Here is a 21,850-nt window from a genome sequence, read left to right on the forward strand (position 1 = left end):
ACATTGTCCTTTGATTAATCTGTTAAAGTGAGTTCCTATTTGGTTATATTTAAACATTTATTTTCATATTTTAATTGCTTTTTGAGCTTTTATAATAATCAAAGACATTAATGACCTTATAATTATAAGTTAAAACATTCATATAACAGATATAATTTTAGTTATTTTTAAAATTTCAATATATTAAATAAATATACTATGAAATTATAAATTTGTAGGGCATTGTAATCTTATATGTTTATAAAAAGGTAATAGACGTCAAATAAACAAATAAAACTACATTAAAATGTTCATAAACTTTTTTCATAATATTATATTCAAGTGTTTCAAACTTATTTATTTAATATATGTGATATCAAACAAATATTTTTTTTATTAAATCATGTCGACAAAATTATGTTCCAAACTTAAGCTAATTATTAATTTAATATGTTCTATTTTTTTAAAAAATATTTTTAATATACCGGACTATTTATTTAATATATATTCCATCAGATGGTGAATTGGTGAACTTAACGGTCTGTTCAGGACAGATCCATATATTTTGGAAGTGGATAAATTATAAGAGGTATTTGTTCTAATATAATATATATATAGTCCTTTAGATATACGTTAGGAATTGATATAATGAACTATTGTATTAATTAACCATTGTACTTTAAAATCATGCCAAAAGTCTTGTAAATAATCATAGTATGACTATTTTATTTTTTAAAAAAACACTTCATTAGTATTTTCAAGATGTTTTTTCAACTTTTTGCCAGAGGACGTACGTCAAATTTAGTTTTAACCTAGAAGGTTTACTCAAGTTTAATAATTGCCAAACGACACACTTGATACTGACGTAGAAAAAAAATTAAGGGTAACTTTACATGCACTCCTTATTGGGAAATAAAATTTTGCATGCAATTCTTAGTGGTAAAAATCTTTATTTTTACTCCCTAGTTAAAACATATTATCTAATTGCTCATGATACTTTTAGGTATAAAAAGTTCAAAAATCAGTATTCTTCTTCTTAAATTCAGTACATTAAATTAGAATATAGTATATTTTTCATCAAATTGAGTACGATTCTTTTTTCACCTTAATTGGATGAAAACTATACTAGTTTTTTTTTTAAATGGTACTCAATTTGATGAAAAATCTACTATATTTTCTTTAAATGGTAAATGATGCTAAATTTTTAAGTAATTATATTAAGCAGGAAAAAAAGTCGTGCTCAATTTAATAGAAAATATACTCAATTCTAGTTTAATGTGTTGAATTTAATAGGAATTATACTCATTTTTAGACTATTTGTATCGAAAAAATATCAGGGTTAATTTTGATAGAAAATATACTCAATTCTAATATAAAGTACTGAATTCTAATTATAAAGTATTGAATTTAACCGGAATTATACTCGTTTTAAAACTTTTTATACCTAAAACATCTGAGGGGTAATTTAGGTAACAAAATTTACATAAGGGAGTTGAAACAAGTAATACTTTGCATGCAGGGAGTGGAAACAAAGTTTGTTGTGATTGGGGACTGCATGCAAAGTTGTGATTGTGATTAGAGATTTTTCTCTAATTTACCGAAAAATTAATCATATTATTGAATATAAGATTGATGTGTAAAAATATAGAGTATAACGTCTTATATAGTTTATAGTTTCGTTAAGAAATCCTAAACTCCAAAGATAAAAAGATTAAATTATCCTAAAAGCTATATATATATATATATATATATATATATATATATATATATATATATATATATATGTTGGCCGACGCTTTGTGCGTGACCGTGAGCGACGCACAGACGTGGCGTTGTCAGCTCAGTTTCCCTACAAATAAAATATTTCTTTTATTCTCTCTCCCTTCGAGTCTCTGGTCAAAACTTCAGTGGCGGGAATTACCCAAATTAAAATCTCCCTCCCCGCTCTCTCTCTCCCCCTCGCTCCTGCCGTCTCCCACGCCGCTCGCTCTCTCTCCCTCGCTCCCTAGCTCCCTAGCTCCGTCTCCGGCGTCCGGCCGACCTCGCGCTCCCATTGGGAAAGTTAATATTAAAATCTCCCTCACCGCTCGCTCTTCCCCTCGCTCGCTCCCTCCTTCAACGTCCTCTATCGAAACTCGTCCTGTTGGTTGCTACTCGGAAAACCTATAGGTTCCACTGTACAAAAATTTTGTACAAAGGTCTGAACCTTTTCCTAGCTACCATGTGTTCTTTTAAATTAAATTTTGGATCGCCTGCGGAACTTAACACGTTTGATCCAAAACTTAATCTATTTGTTCTTTTAGGTTTTGACTTGGATCTCCTGCGGAACTTAACACGTTCGACCCAAGTCTCCTTAAGTTATTAATTCCATTAAATATTAATTTCCATAATTGGTTCCAAGTACTGACGTGGCGAGGCACATGACCTTCTTGGATATGGGAGCAACCACCACCGACTAGACAAAACCTTTTATAGAAATCTAATATTTAATTTCCTAAAATAACTTTAGGTTAACCAAAGAGAACAATCAAATCACAAGCAAAAGAAAAAAAACAAAAGAACACAACATCGAAAAACATATTCGAAATTCTAGAACGTAAGCCTCTTGTATTTGGTATTATTTCCATAAATAACTAGCATGATGCGGAAAGAAAAATTACTACTTATACCTTTTAGAAAAACCTCTTGATCTTCAACCGTATTCCTCTTCTAACCTCGGACGTTGTGTGGGCAACGATCTTCCAAGATGAGAAACCACCAAGCACCTTCTTCTCCTCCTAGCTAGGTTCGGCCAAAACAAGAAAGCTCCACCAAGGAAGAAGAAAACCACCAACCAAGCTCTAAGAGATGCAAGCTTCCTCTCCTTCTTCTTCTTCTTCTCCAAGTAGTATCCGGCCTCCACAAGAGCTCCAAGCAATAGAGAGTTTCGGCCACCACAAAGAGGAAGAAGAGAAGAGATGATGGCCGGCCACAATACCAAGGAAAAGAGGGAGAGAAAATAATAGAGGTTGTCTCATGAAGGCACCCTCACCCCTTCTTTTATATTCCTTGGCCTAGACAAATTAGGAAATTTAATTACAATAAAATTTCCTCAATTTCCTTGACATGATTTAATTGAGAAAAATAAAATAAAATTTCCCAATTAAATCTACATTGGCCGGCCACATCATTGGAGAACAAATTGGACAAGTTTCAATCAACAATTAAAACTTCCTAATTTGTTTTCGGAAATTTTAAAAATTAAATTTCTCTTTAAAAATCTCTTCATGGTTGATAAAAGGAAATTTCTATAATTTTAATTTTATCAACATGTGAATAATTTTAAAGAGAAAATAAAATATCTCACCAATCTACAAATAAGGAAAGAGATCTAATCTCTTTCTTTAATCTTTTGTAGATCTTTTATAAGAGAGATATTTTAATTTAAATTCTCTTTAATAAATTATTTCTTCCACATAATAAAATTAAAATTAAAATTCCTTTTTAATTTAATTTGGTCGGCCCCCACTAGCTTGGGTTCAAGCTAGGGCCGGCCACCCAAATTCATACCTAGGCCGACCCTAGCTTGTTCCCAAGCTAGCTTTGGCCGACCCCTATTGGGTGGGTATAGTAGGTGGGTATAGGTGGATATAGAACTCTACAAATAAGAGGCTACGATAGGGACCGAGAGGAGGAATTGGTTTTGGTCTCCCGATAAAATTAAGCATCCCGTGTTCGCCCCGAACACACAACTTAATTTTATCAATGATAATTCATTCCACTAGAGAACTATCATTGAACTACCGCACCAATCCCAAATTATATTTTTGGGCTCCTTCTTATTATGAGTGTGTTAGTCTCCCTGTGTTTAAGATATCTAATGCCCATTAATTAAGTGAGTTATTGACAACTCATTTAATTAATATCTAAGTCCAAGAGTAGTACCACTCAACCTTATCGTCATGTCGGACTAAGTTCACCTGCAGGGTTTAACATGACAATTCTTATGAGCTCCTCTTGGGGACATTATCAACCTAGTATCTCTAGGACACAGTTTCCTTCTATAATCAACAACACACACTATAAGTGATACCATTTCCCAACTTATCGGGTTTATTGATTCATCGAACTAAATCTCACCCATTGATAAATTAAAGAAATAAATATCAAACATATGTGCTTGTTATTATATTAGGATTAAGAGCACACACTTCCATAATAACTGAGGTCTTTGTTCCTTTATAAAGTCAGTATAAAAGAAACGACCTCAAATGGTCCTACTCAATACACTCTGAGTGTACTAGTGTAATTATATAGTCAAGATAAACTAATACCTAATTACACTACGACCTTCTAATGGTTTGTTCCTTTCCATTTTAGTCGTGAGCTACTGTTTATAATTTATAAGGTACTGATAACATCATCTTCTGTATGTGACACCACATACTATGTTATCTACAATATAAATTAAATGAACAACTACAAACAAATGTAGACAATTTGACCAAATGTGATTCTTTATTCATAATGAATGTTTACAAAGCTTAGGCTTTCAGTATACAATCCAACAATCTCCCACTTATACTAATGACTAAGATGTCATATCTTCTACCATACATCTGATTCTCATTCCTCCACATGTCGATCGAAAGCTTTTCGGAAGGGCCTTAGTGAAAGGATCGTCCAGCGCTGATACAATCTTGGCGATGACAACTTCTCCTCGCTCACAATATCTCTTATCGGTGGTACTTGCGCTCTATATGTTTACTTGCCTTATGGGCTCGTGGTTCCTTCGAGTTTGCAATCACCGCTATTATCACAATAAATTGTGATGATTTTGGCAAACCAGAATCACATCTAAGTCCATTAGAAAGTTCCTGAGCCATCCTGCTTCTTTAGCCTCAGAGGTCGCTACATACTCGACTTCCATGGTTGAGTCCAAACGCATTTAACACTCCTCCATGAAATGGCTCCACCTCCCAAAGTAAACACATAGATCGATGTAGACTTCATGTTATCCCTATCCGATTGAAATCAATCCGTGTAACCCAGTGGAGCAAATCGTGCTTGATAAACTAGCATATAATCTCTAGTCCTTCTCTGTACTTTAATATATGCTTTACCACAGTCCATTGTCCTGATATCTGCTGACCATGCCCATGGCAAAACAGATATCCGGTCTCGTACATAACATTGCATACATTAGGTTTCCTACAACCAAGCATAAGGAACCGCTTTCATGTCCTCTATCTCTTTGATGTCTTTGGAGACATCTCTTTAGATAGAGCTACTCCATGTCTAAAAGGTAAGAAATCTTTCTTGGAATCTGCATGCTAAAACGAGCAAGGATTGTATCTATATATGAAGCTTGGGATAGACACAACATTCTTTTCTTACGATCCCTTATAACTTTGATCCCAAGAATGTGTGCACAATCTCCTAAGTCCTTCATATCAAATTGTTTGGACAACCATACCCTTACGTCGATAATACCTTGACATTGTTGCCAATTAACAAAATATCATCTACGATAGTACAAGAAATACCACCACGTTTCCGTTACACTTCTTATATACACAAGATTCATCCGGACTTTGAATAAATCCATATGATTGGATTACTTCATTAAACCGGATGTTCCAAGATCTTGAAGCTTGCTTTAGTCCATAAATGGACCGATTGAGCTTGCACACTAGATGCTCTTTGCCTTTTCAATGAACCCTTCGGTTGCTTCATATGGATGTTCTCTTCAAGACTTCCATTAAGGAAAGTGTCTTGACATCCATTTGCCAAATCTCATAATCCATATGAGCAAAGAATGGATAAGAGTATCCGGATAGACTTAAGCATGACTACCGTGAAAAGGTTTCCTCATAATCGATTCCTCTTTCGAGTGTACCCTTTCGCAACAAGCCTAGCTTTGAAGGTTTCTACCTTCCCGTCATCCCTCTTTTCCTTTGTAGATCCACTTGCATCCAACGACTTTTATACCATCGTGGTTCTAAGCTCCCGCACCTTATTAGAGTACATAGACTCTATTTAATTCATTGCCTTTTGCCAAGATGTCGATCTATATCTTGGAGTGCTTCATCATATGTTCAGGATCGGGTTCATGTTTACCCGGATCAAGTCCAAAGACTCTCCCAAAACATGAATCTATCAGTCTGCTACAACCCTCCCACTACGACGAGGCAATGCTGATTGTGTATCATGTGTGACACGTGTTGCGTCTCTTGTGGTACTTCATCTTGTATCGTTGGTACTGAAGTAGACATGTCCTCTCTAAGTTCTTCTAAAACAACTTTACTATCGGGCTTGTGATCCATTATATAGTCTTCTTCTAAAAGCGGGCATTGGTGCTAACAATGCCCTTCCGGTCTTTAGGACTATAAAATAAACCTCCTTCGTTCCTTTGGGATATCCTACAAACACGCGAACTTCTGTACGAGATTCTAACTTATCAGCATCTGGTTTCAGCACATGTGCTGGACTACCCCAAATCCGAATATGTCTTAGACTGGGTTTTCGCCCATTCCACAATTCTATGGGAGTAGAAGAAACTGATTTAGAAGGTACTAAGTTCAGAACGTATACTTCTGTTTCCAGAGCATATCCCCAAAACGAATTTGGTAATTCTGAATAACTCATCATCGATCTAACCATCTCCATAAGAGTCCTATTCCTTCGTTCTGCTACACCATTCTGTTGGGGTGTTCCAGGTGCAGACAATTGGGATTGAATCCCAGCCTCTGATAAGTAATTCCTAAACTCTCCTAAGAGGTATTCGCCACCACGATCAGATCGTAGTGTCTTGATACTTTTACCTAATCGTTTCTCCACATCAGCCTTGTATTCTTTGAACTTATCAAAGCACTCGGACTTGCAGCGCATTAGGTAAATGTATCCGTATCTTGAATAATCGTCTATGAAAGAGACAAAATATTCAAAACCTCCTCTCGCTTGGACATACATAGGACCACACAAATCAGAGTGAACCAATTCTAACACTTCTTTGGCTCTATACCCCTTGGCCTTGAACGGCCTTTTGGTCATTTTACCTTCTAAGCAGGATTCACAAGTTGGAAAATTTTCCAACTCTAATGAACTCAAAAGTCCATCGGCTATAAGCCTCTGAATCCTACTTAAGTTAATATGACCAAGCCTTAGATGCCAAAGATATGCTTGGTTCATTTCCGAAGGTTCTTTTCTCTTATTAGAATTAGAAGATGAGTTATAAATTTCCATGTTTTGCTTTGTGGAAAAAATTGGATTTAAAGTATACAAATTGCCAACTAATGCACCAGAACAGATAATCACTTTATTTCTTTTAATAACTACATCGTTACTGAAAGAAACTGAATATCTATCTAAAAACAGTTTAGAAACCGAAATTAAATTCTTTCTAAAACTGGGTACATAAAGACAATTTCTTAAAATCAAATTTTTATTTCTACTAAAAGATAAGTAGACGTCTCCCACTGCAACATCTGCCACCTTAGTAGCATTGCCCATGTAGACGGTAATCTCCCCTTCAGATAGTCGTCGGGTTTCCTGGAACCCCTGCAAGGAATTGCAGACATGATCAGTGGCTCCCGTATCTACACACCAGGTGCTGGTAGATAACACCGCTAAACATGTTTCAACAACTAGAGCATGAGATATACCTTTGTTTTAGTTCCTACGAGGACAGTCCGCCTTCCAATGTCCTGCCTGCTTGCAGATGAAGCACTTGCCCTTCGGCTTCTTCATTCTAGCTTTAAATCCCGTACTCTGAGATTTATTCACTTTCCTTGCTGAGCCAGCTTGTTTCTTCTTCTTCTTTCCTCTTGGTTTAGAAGTAGAACCATTTTCAGCAAAGTGAATTTGAGAATTATGACGAAATAATTCTTCTGCTGCTTGAAGTTCTGTCAGTAGTTCCCCTAATGAATAAATTCTCTTATTCATATTATAGTTCAGGCGGAACTGCGAACTTCTAGGTAGCGTTTGGATGATCATATCGATCTGGGTTTCCCCATCAATTTCTCCTCCAAGGATCTGTATCTCGTTCAGATAAGCCATCATCTTTAGGATATGATCCCTTACAGGAGTACCCTCTTGCATGGTGGCTGTCATTATCTTTCTCATAGCTTCTTGTCTAGAAGCCCTATCCTGATAACCAAAGAGTTCCTTGAGATTGTTCATAATATCATAAGCTGTTGGTAAATCTTGATGCTGATGTTGCAATACATTTGACATTGAAGCCAAAATGTAACACTGCACCATCTCATCTGCCTTTACCCATCTCTTATGATATTCAATCTCCTCTTGGGTAGATTCACCAGTGGGTGCATCAGGACAAGGTTTAGTTAGTACAAATTTATAGCTTTCAGCAGTCAGAACAATGTCCAGGTTCCTTTTCCAATCTATGTAATTAGGTCCAGTAAGTCTATTTTGTTGAAGTATGATGGACAGTGGGTTGAAAGTCATCCTAAGAATCACAAATAACTTTTGGTCAGAACTCTAAATTTAGAATAATATTGATTCCTCAAACAATACTATTTTAAATTAACCAACACCTCATAACACCGTGAATTTTGTATGCCACATTAGTGTGGACGTATACAAATTCAACATTTGTAAAGGAGGGTTTTAACCCATTAATTTTATTATCTTGTCAACCTAACTTTTGACAAATAAAATTAATAGTTGGTATTATTTGGTCACACAAATAATAGCAGTGACTCCGTTGGGGAGGATACTATTAGATGTGTCTAAGTGTACACCATTACTTGACACTAAGTCCATTAATAAGATTATGCCCCTTCCGTTGGGGAAGATCACACGCTCTTAATTAACTTCCTATAGTCATCCAAAAATGGAAGTCTGTTCTAGTGATCCGCAAACAAGCTCATCCGTTATGGAGGAAGGCACTCAGAGCCAACGCGCAAGCTTGTTTGCATCACTTACAAACCAGTAATGGAGACCATGGGATTTATTTAAAATTCCCTCTCCCACTTAGTTATTTATAAATGAGGAATTTTAACTATGCTAGCCTACTTTACTTGTAAACTAACATGCACACACAGCACAATATAAAAGCAATAAGTACAGAAACGTTTTTTGAACTACTATGGCTTTTATCTCTAGTTGTACTCCGTGTGTTGTCAGCCCAAGCTGCTGCCATATTTGGCCACCGCCATCGGGCTGTCGCATCCATCTTGCTCCTAGTTCCACTGCGCCTCTGGTCCTTAGAAGGTTCCACGCTTTGCAAGATTCGATCCATGACATAAATAGAATTTTACATTTTGATCCTATATTCCATAAAAGGAATGTACATGCATCTAGATCAAAAATAAAATCCTAATAACAGCTCCTGCTGTATTTTAATACAATCATGCACACATATAAATGCCCTTGACATGTCCAAGGGTCCAATCACACATAATAACTAAAAGCCATAATAGTTGGATCCTCGATCCACAAAGTTAGCACATCCTACTATTAACCCGCTAAATTATGTATGACATATGCATAATTAAACTAAATACCAAATACAGAGGCAAAACCCTAGCTCGATACCAATTGTTGGTTGCTACTCGGAAAACCTATAGGTTCCACTGCAAAAATTTTGTACAAAGGTCGAACATTTTCCTAGCTACCATGTGTTCTTTTAAATTAAATTTTGGATCGCTCAGAACTTAACACGTTTGATCCAAAACTTAATCTATTTGTTCTTTTAGGTTTTGACTTGGATCTCCTGCGGAACTTAACACGTTCGACCCAAGTCTCCTTAAGTTATTAATTCCATTAAATATTAATTTCCATAATTGGTTCCCAGTACTGACGTGGCGAGGCACATGACCTTCTTGGATATGGGAGCAACCACCACCGACTAGACAAAACCTTTTATAGAAATATAATATTTAATTTTCTAAAATAACTTTAGGTTAACCAAAGAGAACAATCAAACCACAAGGAAAAGAAAAAAAACAAAAGAACACAACATCGAAAAACATATTCGAAATTCTAAAACGTAAGCCTCTTGTATTTGGTATTATTTCCATAAATAACTAGCATGATGCGGAAAGAAAAATTACTACTTATACCTTGTAGAAAAACCTCTTGATCTTCTACCGTATTCCTCTTCTAACCTCGGACGTTGTGTGGGCAACGATCTTCCAAGATGAGAAACCACCAAGCACCTTCTTCTCCTCCTAGCTAGGTTCGGCCAAAACAAGAAAGCTCCACCAAGGAAGAAGAAAGCCACCAACCAAGCTCTAAGAGATGCAAGCTTCCTCTCCTTCTTCTTCTTCTTCTCCAAGTAGTATCCGGCCTCCACAAGAGCTCCAAGCAATAGAGAGTTTCGGCCACCACAAAGAGGAAGAAGAGAAGAGATGATGGCTGGCCACAATACCAAGGAAAAGAGGGAGAGAAAATAATAGAGGTTGTCTCATGAAGGCACCCTCACCCCTTCTTTTATATTCCTTGGCCTAGGCAAATTAGGAAATTTAATTACAATAAAATTTCCTCAATTTCCTTGACATGATTTAATTGAGAAAAATAAAATAAAATTTTCCAATTAAATCTACATTGGCCGGCCACATCATTGGAGAACAAATTGGACAAGTTTCAATCAACAATTAAAACTTCCTAATTTGTTTTCGGAAATTTTAAAAATTAAATTTCTATTTAAAAATCTCTTCATGGTTGATAAAAGGAAATTTTTATAATTTTAATTTTATCAACATGTGAATAATTTTAAAGAGAAAATAAAATATCTCACCAATCTACAAATAAGGAAAGAGATCTAATCTCTTTCTTTAATCTTTTGTAGATCTTTTATAAGAGAGATATTTTAATTTAAATTCTCTTTAATAAATTATTTCTTCCACATAATAAAATTAAAATTAAAATTCCTTTTTAATTTAAATTGGCCGGCCCCCACTAGCTTGGGTTCAAGCTAGGGCCGGCCACCCAAATTCATACCTAGGCCGACCCTAGCTTGTTCCCAAGCTAGCTTTGGCCGGCCCCTATTGGGTGGGTATAGTAGGTGGGTATAGGTGGGTATAGAACTCTACAAATAAGAGGCTACAATAGGGACCGAGAGGAGGAATTGGTTTTGGTCTCCCGATAAAATTAAGCATCCCGTGTTCGCCCCGAACACACAACTTAATTTTATCAATGATAATTCATTCCACTAGAGAACTATCATTGAACTACCGCACCAATCCCAAATTATATTTTTGGGCTCCTTCTTATTATGAGTGTGTTAGTCTCCCCGTGTTTAAGATATCGAATGCCCATTAATTAAGTGAGTTACTGACAACTCATTTAATTAATATCTAAGTCCAAGAGTAGTACCATTCAACCTTATCATCATGTCGGACTAAGTCCACCTGCAGGGTTTAACATGACAATCCTTATGAGCTCCTCTTGGGGACATTATCAACCTAGTATCTCTAGGACACAGTTTCCTTCTATAATCAACAACACACACTATAAGTGATACCATTTCCCAACTTATCGGGTTTATTGATTCATCGAACTAAATCTCACCCATTGATAAATTAAAGAAATAAATATCAAACATATGTGCTTGTTATTATATTAGGATTAAGAGCACATACTTCCATAATAACTGAGGTCTTTGTTCCTTTATAAAGTCAGTATAAAAGAAACGACCTCTAATGGTCCTACTCAATACACTCTGAGTGTACTAGTGTAATTATATAGTCAAGATAAACTAATACCTAATTACACTACGACCTTCTAATGGTTTGTTCCTTTCCATTTTAGTCGTGAGCTACTGTTTATAATTTATAAGGTACTGATAACATCATCTTCTGTATGTGACACCACATACTATGTTATCTACAATATAAATTAAATGAACAACTACAAACAAATGTAGACAATTTGACCAAATGTGATTCTTTATTCATAATGAATGTTTACAAAGCTTAGGCTTTCAGTATACAATCCAACACGTCCCTCGTCCCTCGCGCTCCCGGCGGTAAGGTTTCACCGGCATCTTCAATCGCACAGCTGCTGTGAGATCCTACCACCTCACTCCATTTTAATTTGTTAATCCACACCGCTATAGCCTACAAAAATTGGTCTATCATAATAGCTGAAATAATTGTATAAAGATGCACCGCGCCTTTGCTTCGCTTCCAAACGTTGCATCAACTACTTCACAGGAAACCGTCCTTGTAGCAGCTCATCTCGGATTGGTCGTTGTAGAAGGTCGGAAGGAATTATGCTACGACGTGGAAGGTCAATGGTTGCAACAACCGCCTACTCTACGTTGGACCTTCCTTTGCTACGACAAGGTGTAGTAGCTACATGGAGAGGTAGCTGCTACAACGTGTAGCAGTTAACTATTCGTGTAGCTGCGACACCTTATAGAAGCTAACTTGGTAAGTCGTGTTTCTAGCAGCCCTATTTTCTAGCAAAGATTAACCCAGTAGCCATAGTTTTCATATTGTGTATATCAATTTGATTCAAAAATCATTTTTACTCAGTCTTTCTGCTGCTTCAGCGCCTTTGCTTGGCTGTGCTGCTACACCTTGTGAATGGCTACTTTGACTCATAACTGCTACACTGATAACCATGATTTTGGCTATATTATCTTGATTCATAATGCGCATTTTTAATGGTCTTTTTATAGCTTAATCTCACATTTACATCATATTTCATAATTGCATTTGAATTTGGACTTAATTACAAATTGGCTTATAATTATGGTATTTGATGCTAATATTTGTTTAATATTTTGTAGGCATCAAAAGGGTCATGGACCCGATCAGATCCGACCACATTTGGGCTTAAATCTAGGGCAAAATGAGGCAATCACATCTTGGAGCTATTTGGACCATTCATCTTCAATCAAGCAGATCTGAGCCATCCGTGGAGGATCTGGTCCATCCGAGCTACAAGGAAGCACATCACAGCCATAGATGAAGATCCAAGGGTTTTGATCCAGATCTGAGATGTTTCCACCGTTGATCAAGCCCTGAAAGATCTGGACTGTCCGATTAAGACTGAGGAGGTTTAAAAGCTTCGTGAGAAGCTACAGTGCGATGGGCTCGGGCGTTCGCGATTTCTTCACTGTAGCATCTTCTTCTTCCTCGCGGCGCCGAGTTCCCATTCCTCGATCCTGATCCGTGAGCTAGACTTCTTCACCGACGGCGATATCCGAGCTGCCGGCGTCCATCTTCCATTGATCAGAGAGCTTGAGGGAGGTCTCCCGATTGCGATTTGGGATTTGCTTCATCGCCGCATACCCGATAGAGGAGGTCTCCCGATCGGCATTTTTCGCATCCACCAGAACTGAAGAGAGGTTTCTCGGATGCTTCTGATCCTGTTCCGATTGCCATGCCGCAGCAAACCTGGGGTCAATTTGGCCGGTTGATCTGGTTTGCAACTTCACAGATCCTGAGCTCTGTTCTTCGGCTGGTGAGGTTATCAGAGAAATGTAAGCAGAAGGGAGGTTTCCAAGATGCTGTGATCATCATCTGGTAATAGCTGGAAGCTCGGGAATTGTTTGTTGGGTGCTTGAAAGGAGATTTCCGAGAGCACTTCTGTTTTGGAGGTTTCCTGGCAGATTGAAGAAGGTTGCTACGGGTTTGGGACTGTGGAATGTTAGGATTTATATTTCTTGTTCTTGTCTTTTAATTGTTCATAATTTGGCTCAGATCTGAAGATCTGATTAACTTAGCTTGCAATTTCATTTCTCATTTCTTGCTTGCATCTTTGATTTCTTTAGATTTCAGCAATTTAAGCCCCGATTTACTTACTTGATGTTTATGCAATTTCATTTCTGAGTTTCTTACTTGCATTCTGGATTTGTTGAGTTTTTGGCAATCCAAATCTTGTTCAGTTACTAACTTAGTTGGCAACTTATTTCTAGTTTTTAAGTCATGTTTTGGTTTCAACAAGTTAGAGTTTAGTTTCAATTCTTGAGTTTAGTTTCATTATAAATTCTGTTAACCTTGTTGATTGTGGAGTGAATTCAAGATTTGGTGATCAAGTAAGTGTTGAATTTGATTGTGATAGAGAATGGATTGTTATTTTCGGTTCTTGTAACTTTGATGAGAATTTGAGTTGAGTTATGGCTACTAAGAGTGTCAATGTTAAATACTTGAAGGCTCTATTTCTGTGAACTTGAATGGAAGGGAATTCAATTGATTTATTTGATGAGCTGATACTTAAGAATTTGAGTTTAATTGTTGTTAATTTGATGAGGAGAAGTTTAATCATGTTGAGGTGAGAATGGACATTCTTTGATCTATTTGTGATTGTGTAAGGATTCAGTTTGAAGTGTTAATTAAATGAAAAGTTAAATTGATCTTGTTGATGTAGGAATTTGATTGGAACTAATTCTAGGATACACACACATTCACTAGTTAACCTTGGAAAAATACGACTTGGGACTCCTTACTACACGCATTTTCTTTAGCTTAAATGGGTTCCAATCTTTATTAATTTGGAGCGCCTTGTGACATGCAAAAAGGCCGACACCAAATTTTGGCGTCGTTGCCGGGGAACAACTAACTAGTAGTGTGTGTATTTTAGATTGTGTATTGATTGATTTTATTTGTTAGCATGTTGATTGATTTGATTGCTTATTTCTCTTTTGTATTTTCATGTTGGGTTGTTCTTGAATTGTTAATTGCTTTTACTGTTCATGTTTTCATGAGATTGAAACTTTATGCTCTAGAATCTTCTAACATTGATTTGTAGTGTTGTTTTGTAAGAACCGGAGATTTCTTTAGCATGGATCTATATTTTCAGAATTTTGAAGGTGGAATGGAGAGTTATCAGTGTTTTCAGCCTGAGTATCAATATTACCCAAACATGGATCAACAAAATAGGTATGAGTCATTTTCAAATGGTTTTAATTCTAATTGGGTGGATAATTCACGTTTCAGGTATGAAAGTGCACAAGGACAATTTGTTGAGCCATTTCCAACCTACCAGAGTTCATATGGGTTTCAAGAGGTTTCAACAAATTTTTTGCCACAATCTTTTCAACAAAATGAACCTCAAATGGATGAATCAACATGGAAACTCAGGGAGATGATGCAACAAATGATTGAACATCAAGAGAAACAATTCTCAAGGATACGGAACCTATAGTTACAGTTAGATCAAATTGCATTATCCATCAATCAGCCGCAAGCACAAAATTCCAGTGGAGAGATGGAAAGTAGCGATTCTGTCAGGCCTGACCCTAATTCCATTAATTCATATGATTTTTCTAATACTTTTTGTGATGATTATGTGATTATGCAAATTTCTGATCCTAATGATTTTGTTGTTGAAGATGTTGTTAGTGATTCAGGTTCTGAGCATGTTTTTGAAGATGATTTAAGTGTAGGGGAATGCTTACTGGAACCATTACCTCAAGAATCACCAAGAGTTGAAGATGTAAGTGTAGGGACTTGTGCTATGGAGCCAAGCACCCAAGAATCATTACATGAGGATGTACATCCAACTAAACCATCACTTGAACCAGAACTTGAGCATTCACATGATGAAGAGGAAGTAACAATCACCACTCCAGGTACCTTTCAACATGAAAAGGTGAGTTTTTCTTATGATTTATCAGAAAATTTCATTGAGGTACCAATTGTTGACTTTATTAGATGTGATTCATTTCTTGATAAATTTTCTATCCACACTAATAATCTCCTATTTTCTTTTTACCCCACATGCGTGTGGGAGACATTTTCTTTGATTGATGTTGTAGGAGAACATAAGCTTCCGGAGTGGATGCTTACACTGAACCGCCTTAGACCTCCAGAAAGAATTTGCAATGGAAAAATGGTCAATAAAAAGAAATTGATTGCAACCAAAAGTACTCCATTCCCGGTGTGGATTTTGTTGCTAAATTTTCTTCGACCACCGGAATTTAAGGGGAGTTGGTTCCAAATTCGTTTTCTTTTGCATTTTAATTCATGCTTTGTTAATAAATTCCCTTTATACGTTTCTTTAGTTTCATTTTCCTATATTTGCATTTTATTTCCACACTTTGCTTTCATACTTTGCATTTAGTTTAGTATATAGCATTTCATTTGAATAAAGTCTCCATGGGAATTTTCTAAGTAATATTTTTAAGACGGTAAAAGTCTCTTAATTTGATCATCAATTTTAGGTCATTTGACATGATTGGATGCTTTTCTTGCATGATATTGGTTAATTTGGTGGTGGATTTCAATTTGATCAATTGAGTTTGTTTGCATGAAAATACCTAGAGAGGACCACTTCAAGCCTAATCTCTATTAAATTTTTGTGTGGCATGCACTCATAGCAAATTAAACTCTAGAATTTGCTTTACTTCTTTTTAAAACCACAATAGCATATGTATGCATGAAAAGGAAGGATGTTTGTCATTCTTGTTTCATCATAAATTCTAATTTCTTTCTCCACAATTTTCTTGAAACATTCTCATTCAACATTTTAACCCTTGATCACTTTCCCTTGTCTTCATTCCATTATGAGTATTGGTTGAATTCTTGATGATTTGGATCGACTAGATGACAAAGGATTAAGTGTGGGAGAGATGTATAGAGCTTTTGTATGCTTGGATTCATTTGTGAATGGGATTCAAGTTCAAGCCAATGATGGAGATTTGGAAGATGTAATGGTGTTTAATGCTAAAGGTTTTAAAGATGGAGTTGCTACTATGCTAGAAAAGAAAATGCTGAAATTTGCAAACTCTGGAGTTGCTGTGGTGTATTGCATTCTGCAGAAATAAACACTATAACTATGGAGCAATGGAAGATTGAAGGAATGCTAATGAAAGACTTATTTAGTGAAGGTTGCAGAAGCAAGAATATGTAGAAAAGAAGAAGTATTTTGCTGAGATCTGTTTGTGTATCAGATTTGTATCAAAATTCAGGATGTAATATCCAATTGAGGGAGGCTTAATTGAATATTAAGAAGGTGTTAAAAACAAATGGCATGCTGTCTTTCATGGAATCTGCAATTCAAGAAAGGATAATTTCTGCACAGAATTCATTCTGGACACAAAGAAATGAAGAAATAGTGAGTACTTGTAGCTACTGAAATCTAATTAAAATAGACCAGAATTTGGAATGTAATTGTTGGGTGTAATTCCACTCATGAAGCATGTGAAGATAGAATCGTTTACTCTGGAAAGTTGAAGAGAAGAGCAACAATTGACACTCTAAACAGTGAGGTGAAGCTGCAAACAAAACTCAGTGTTACTGTAATTTCTGAATTAATTTTGATTCTGTTTCAGAAGCTGTGATTTCAAGAGCTATATGATTAGCCAAATTGAATGGTGTTATTTTTATGTGGAAGTGATGAGTTAAATTGAATGATTACAAAGTGTGGAAAATGTTGCAGGATTTGCAGTCCTGTCAAGTTCTGAAGAATACAGTCTCCAAACTTTGAATCAGAGATGCCTAATGTAAAATCAGAAGCAATTGCAGTTTGTGCCAATTGATTCTCTGAAAGTTTCATCTGTAATCTGCACCTTGCTGCACTTGTTTCGGCTTGTTCCTGCAATAGGCAAACTTTGAAAAATTATTGTTGAAGTTGCTGAATCGGCCAGCTGCACTTCAGAGCTTAAAATAGTGAGTTTATTCCACACGCTGAAAAACAAGCTGAAAACTAGGACTTCTCTGAGATGTTTTCTGATTACTAGAAATTACAGTTAGCAAGAATTCAATTTCAAGCTGAATTTTCTTTTCTTCTATCATTAAGTCTTGAAGAGTATTCATTTGATGACAGTCATGGACATGAGGAAGCTCAGTATTAGAACCAAATCTGCTGAAATTGATCCAAGAATTTATTCCTGCTTTGCCAAGAGAGGTGCAGAAAAAGATCTGGTATCATGTGTAAGGGTCAGCTGGATTACTGCAGAATGCAGTTTGATCCTTCATGTATTGAATTCTTGGTGTAATTCTCTGATAATTGAAGAGTTGTGATATGCAGGAATGAAAAATGATGTAAGTTGCAGAAATGAACATAGTGTAGAATTCAGAAATGCAGAAACATACAGCACAAGTGATATGGCAGTTTTGTGCCAAATTTGGGAAATGAATTGTAGCTACTGGGAGATGCTGTATCCTGTAAGTCTCTTAATTATGCATTGCAAAGGGTCTTAAGAGACAAGATGAAAGAAGTATTGAAGTTTTTGTGACTAAACAGTGAAAGATTGATACAAAGTCTAGAATTGAAACAGGAAGCTGTAGATGAACTCTGGGAAACTGACTTCCAATCTGTGGTTTGCTTGTTCCTTAAATTGACCAGGCGGTAGCTTAAAAAAAAATTCTTTTAGATTTTGTTGCTGGAACATGAGTTGCAGAATTGAAGGTCTAGCAAATTCTTACTCTGGACAATTCTGAATTTTGTGCTGTAAATGCAGATGCAACAGAACAGAGACAAAACTAAGTAAATTCATTGGGAATTTGAAGCTGAATTCTTAATTTCTTATCTGAGAAACAAAAATCTGAAGCTACTAGTTGTGACAAAATTTTATTATGCGTCTGTAGAGCAAAATGAATTGCAGAAATTCTGTTTGCAGAGAAGCTGGATTCTGGTTTTGGTAGCTACATTTCATTGCTTAATTCTGTGAGTTTAGTAAAGCTGGAAACTGAAGATTTGTTGCTGCAATTGTGTGAATTCTACAGAGAATAACTTAAATCTGAATCTATAAAAAGATGAAGAAATAGTTTTAAAGGCTAAAAGAAATGGCTGTTAAATGCAGAGATGCAGAAATTTTAAGAGCTGGAAACAAAGTTGGAAATTGCAGAGAAGATTCTGACTTTAGAGTATCAACTTGTGTGCCAATTTCAAATCTGTAAGTGTGCAGCAGAATCTGTAGCTGTTCTGAAATGGACATTTGCTGCAGAGTTTGCAAGTGATGTGAAGTGTTTGTGCCTAAATTTCTTTTGCAAACCTCAGGACAGTAAATGAGCTCCTGCTGGAGCTATATCTGAATTAAGTTGTTTTTGAAGGTGTGGGGGTCACGAATCTGAGGAAGGATAGAAACAAATTTTACTCTTTAAGGGCCTGGATCTTAATTCTGGAATCAAAGATTCAAGTCTGAAATTCTACAGAAATGCAGAAACTTAATGCTGTTTCTAACCAGCAACTCATTTAGTTGATTCCCCTATCTATTCAATGCTAATTGTTATGCTTCTCTCTGGAAGATTCTAAAAGCTGCAGATTTCTGATAAGTGAGAAAATCAGATTGTTTGCTGGTCAGAATTTGAATCTGATTGTGCTATCGACAATTTAGTTGAAGTACATAATAATTCCAATTCTGAATTTAGTGTTCTGTGCTTATGTGTCATTGCTGAAGGGTTTCTCTGAATAGCACTTTTGTAGAGCTGAACTTGGTTCATGGAGTCAGATATTTAAATCTGAATTCTACAGAATGTAGAATGAATTAAATCTATGAAATGTAGAATAAGCAAAGATTGTTTGCTTGAAATGGTATCACGGTGAGTTTAAATTCTGGAGTTGTAAGAAGATCATTTAAGCTATTACTTGGATTTAAATTTTGAAACTACATAGCTTCAATGCACTGCTTAACAATACAGGAGATGTGCAAGTTTGTGCCAAATTTGGAGTTATACCTTGAATTTGATTCCTTATTGATTCAGTGCTAAATGAGAGTTTCTTCCAAACTTAACTCTACATGATTTAAGTTGGAATTACTTTAAAACAAACAAATGGAAGCTGATTTCAGAAACTAAAATGCAGAAATCAGAAGTTGAAATCTGATTTCAGAATCTGTTCGATGAAGCTGTGATTTGATGTATCATCCTTAAGACACAGTGTGCCAAGTTTTGTTTGTTAGCTGAATCTCTGATTTACCTTGATGCTGGAATCTTTAAAAGCTGTTACAGAAACCAGAACAGAGACAGATAAAAAGAAGAGAACCTGCAAAACTGAAAAGTGCTGTGACTTTGTATCAAAGGAGTATCAAAAGATTAGTAGCAACATCTAAACAAGGAAGAAATTCGAATTTAGTCTTATATGATGCAGAACAAATGGTATTTTAGTCTTTAAAGTTCTCTACAAACTCAGGAACTAAATCGAGAGTCAGAATTCAGAAAATACAGAATTATACAGCACTTGAAATTTCCTGGATTTTGAAGTGCAGGCATTCTCTTTAAGAATCTGGAGTTTGAAACCCTTGAATTCTTGCTGAATTTGATTGCTGAATTGCTGAAACTTCTGATTAGGTGAAGTCTGAAGTTTAAATCTGGGAATTCAGAATTCAGAAGTTGCTGATGATATGGCTGCAGTTTTGTGAAATCTGTAGAAATGAGAGCTGAAGTGCAGATGTAGATCTGAAATGGAACAATGAAATCAAAAGAGAATGAAGCTGAAAGAACAGGACATCACAAAGAGATAGAGCAGTTGTATTTCTGGAATTATTTCTTGACCTGAACATTGAAACTGAATTCTGGAATTCTTGGGCATTGTCTCTGAACCTGGTTATGGGAACTCATGTTTATCAGTTCGTATTTTTCAAGTTCTGGATTTCTGAAACTGTGGCAATGAAATTCATTGAGTATCTGCTGTTAAAAATTGAGCAGTATGATTATTACTGCTGCGGAAGTAATGAAGAATTCAGTGGCTATAGTTCCTGCAAATGGCTAGATGGTAACAATCAAATTGGTGTCAAGAAAATTTAAAAGGGAAAAAGGTTATAATTGACCTGAAGATGCTGCAGAATTTGCAACTCCAATGAATTGATTTTTGATTTTGGGCATTGCTGATTTTGGGCAGTAGATAAACTCTGAGAAATTGATAGTGCAGATTTCAGAATTGAATCAAGAATCTGAATTCATGAGTTTATTCTCCTACTACTTTGATTCCTGAAATTGCCTAACTGGATTAGTATAGCCAATAATTTGTACTTGATGTATCAACTTTGACGTGTGGCGTGCCAAGTTTTTGTGCCAAGTTCTTGTGGCAAGATTCTGATAAGTGGAAAGACCAACTCTAACTATGTTTATATGATGTATTCGTAGTTGCAGAAAAAGAAAAAAATTCTGCAGGAAGGAAAACAGTGCTAGAGGTTTATCAAGTAAGAGGTTAGGATGTTGTGTTTCATTGTCTGAGACGGACAATACTTTAAGTGTGGGGGAGGGAGCTCTTTTCCATAAGGGGATGTGAAATTGTTGAGCTTCTAAATGCTGGAATTGAAGTGTAAGAGCTGGAAAAAAAAAACAGTGAAAATAGAAAAAAAAAAAACAGAGAAGAGAAAAATGGCACATCAAAAGAGTATCAAAGTTGGAGATTGAGTATCAAGATTCTATGTTTGCATTCAAATTGAAGGAGAGGTTAACTTGATATGTTGAATTGGTAATGACAAATGGTATTCATCTCTTTTCACATCAAAATGGTCAACTCATCAAGTGTATTCCTCCAATGGTCTTATCTTCTCAATTTTTCATGAAAATTCTTTTCTTTTGCCATTTTATCCATTTTCATTGTTCCTTTTGCTTCCATTTCAATTCTTCATGATAAATTCCTTTTGATTCATGTATGCTATGTTTATAGTGGTGGAGAATTAGAAAATAAGCAAGCTTATGGTAGTGAAATGTTGTGAGTTGCATTGAGTGAGCTCCACTAATACATATTTTGAGTGTGAGAGCTAGAATAGGTAAATCCCTTATGAGATTGCATTTTGCTTAATTTTTCAATTGGATTGAAACTACCATACCTACTGATTATTGTTTGGATTGTATTCATGATTGTTTGTGATTTTTAAGATGATCTTAGTTAATTACCTTTTACTATCTTCTTGGTATTGCTAGGAAATTGTGTGGAGATGATTTTTAGTTTCTTGACTTGAACGGGACGTCTAAGACTAAGTGTGGGGGATTTGATAACCATGATTTTGGCTATATTATCTTGA

This window comes from Zingiber officinale, chromosome 6A, assembly GCF_018446385.1.
Source record: "Zingiber officinale cultivar Zhangliang chromosome 6A, Zo_v1.1, whole genome shotgun sequence".
NCBI lineage: Eukaryota > Viridiplantae > Streptophyta > Magnoliopsida > Zingiberales > Zingiberaceae > Zingiber > Zingiber officinale.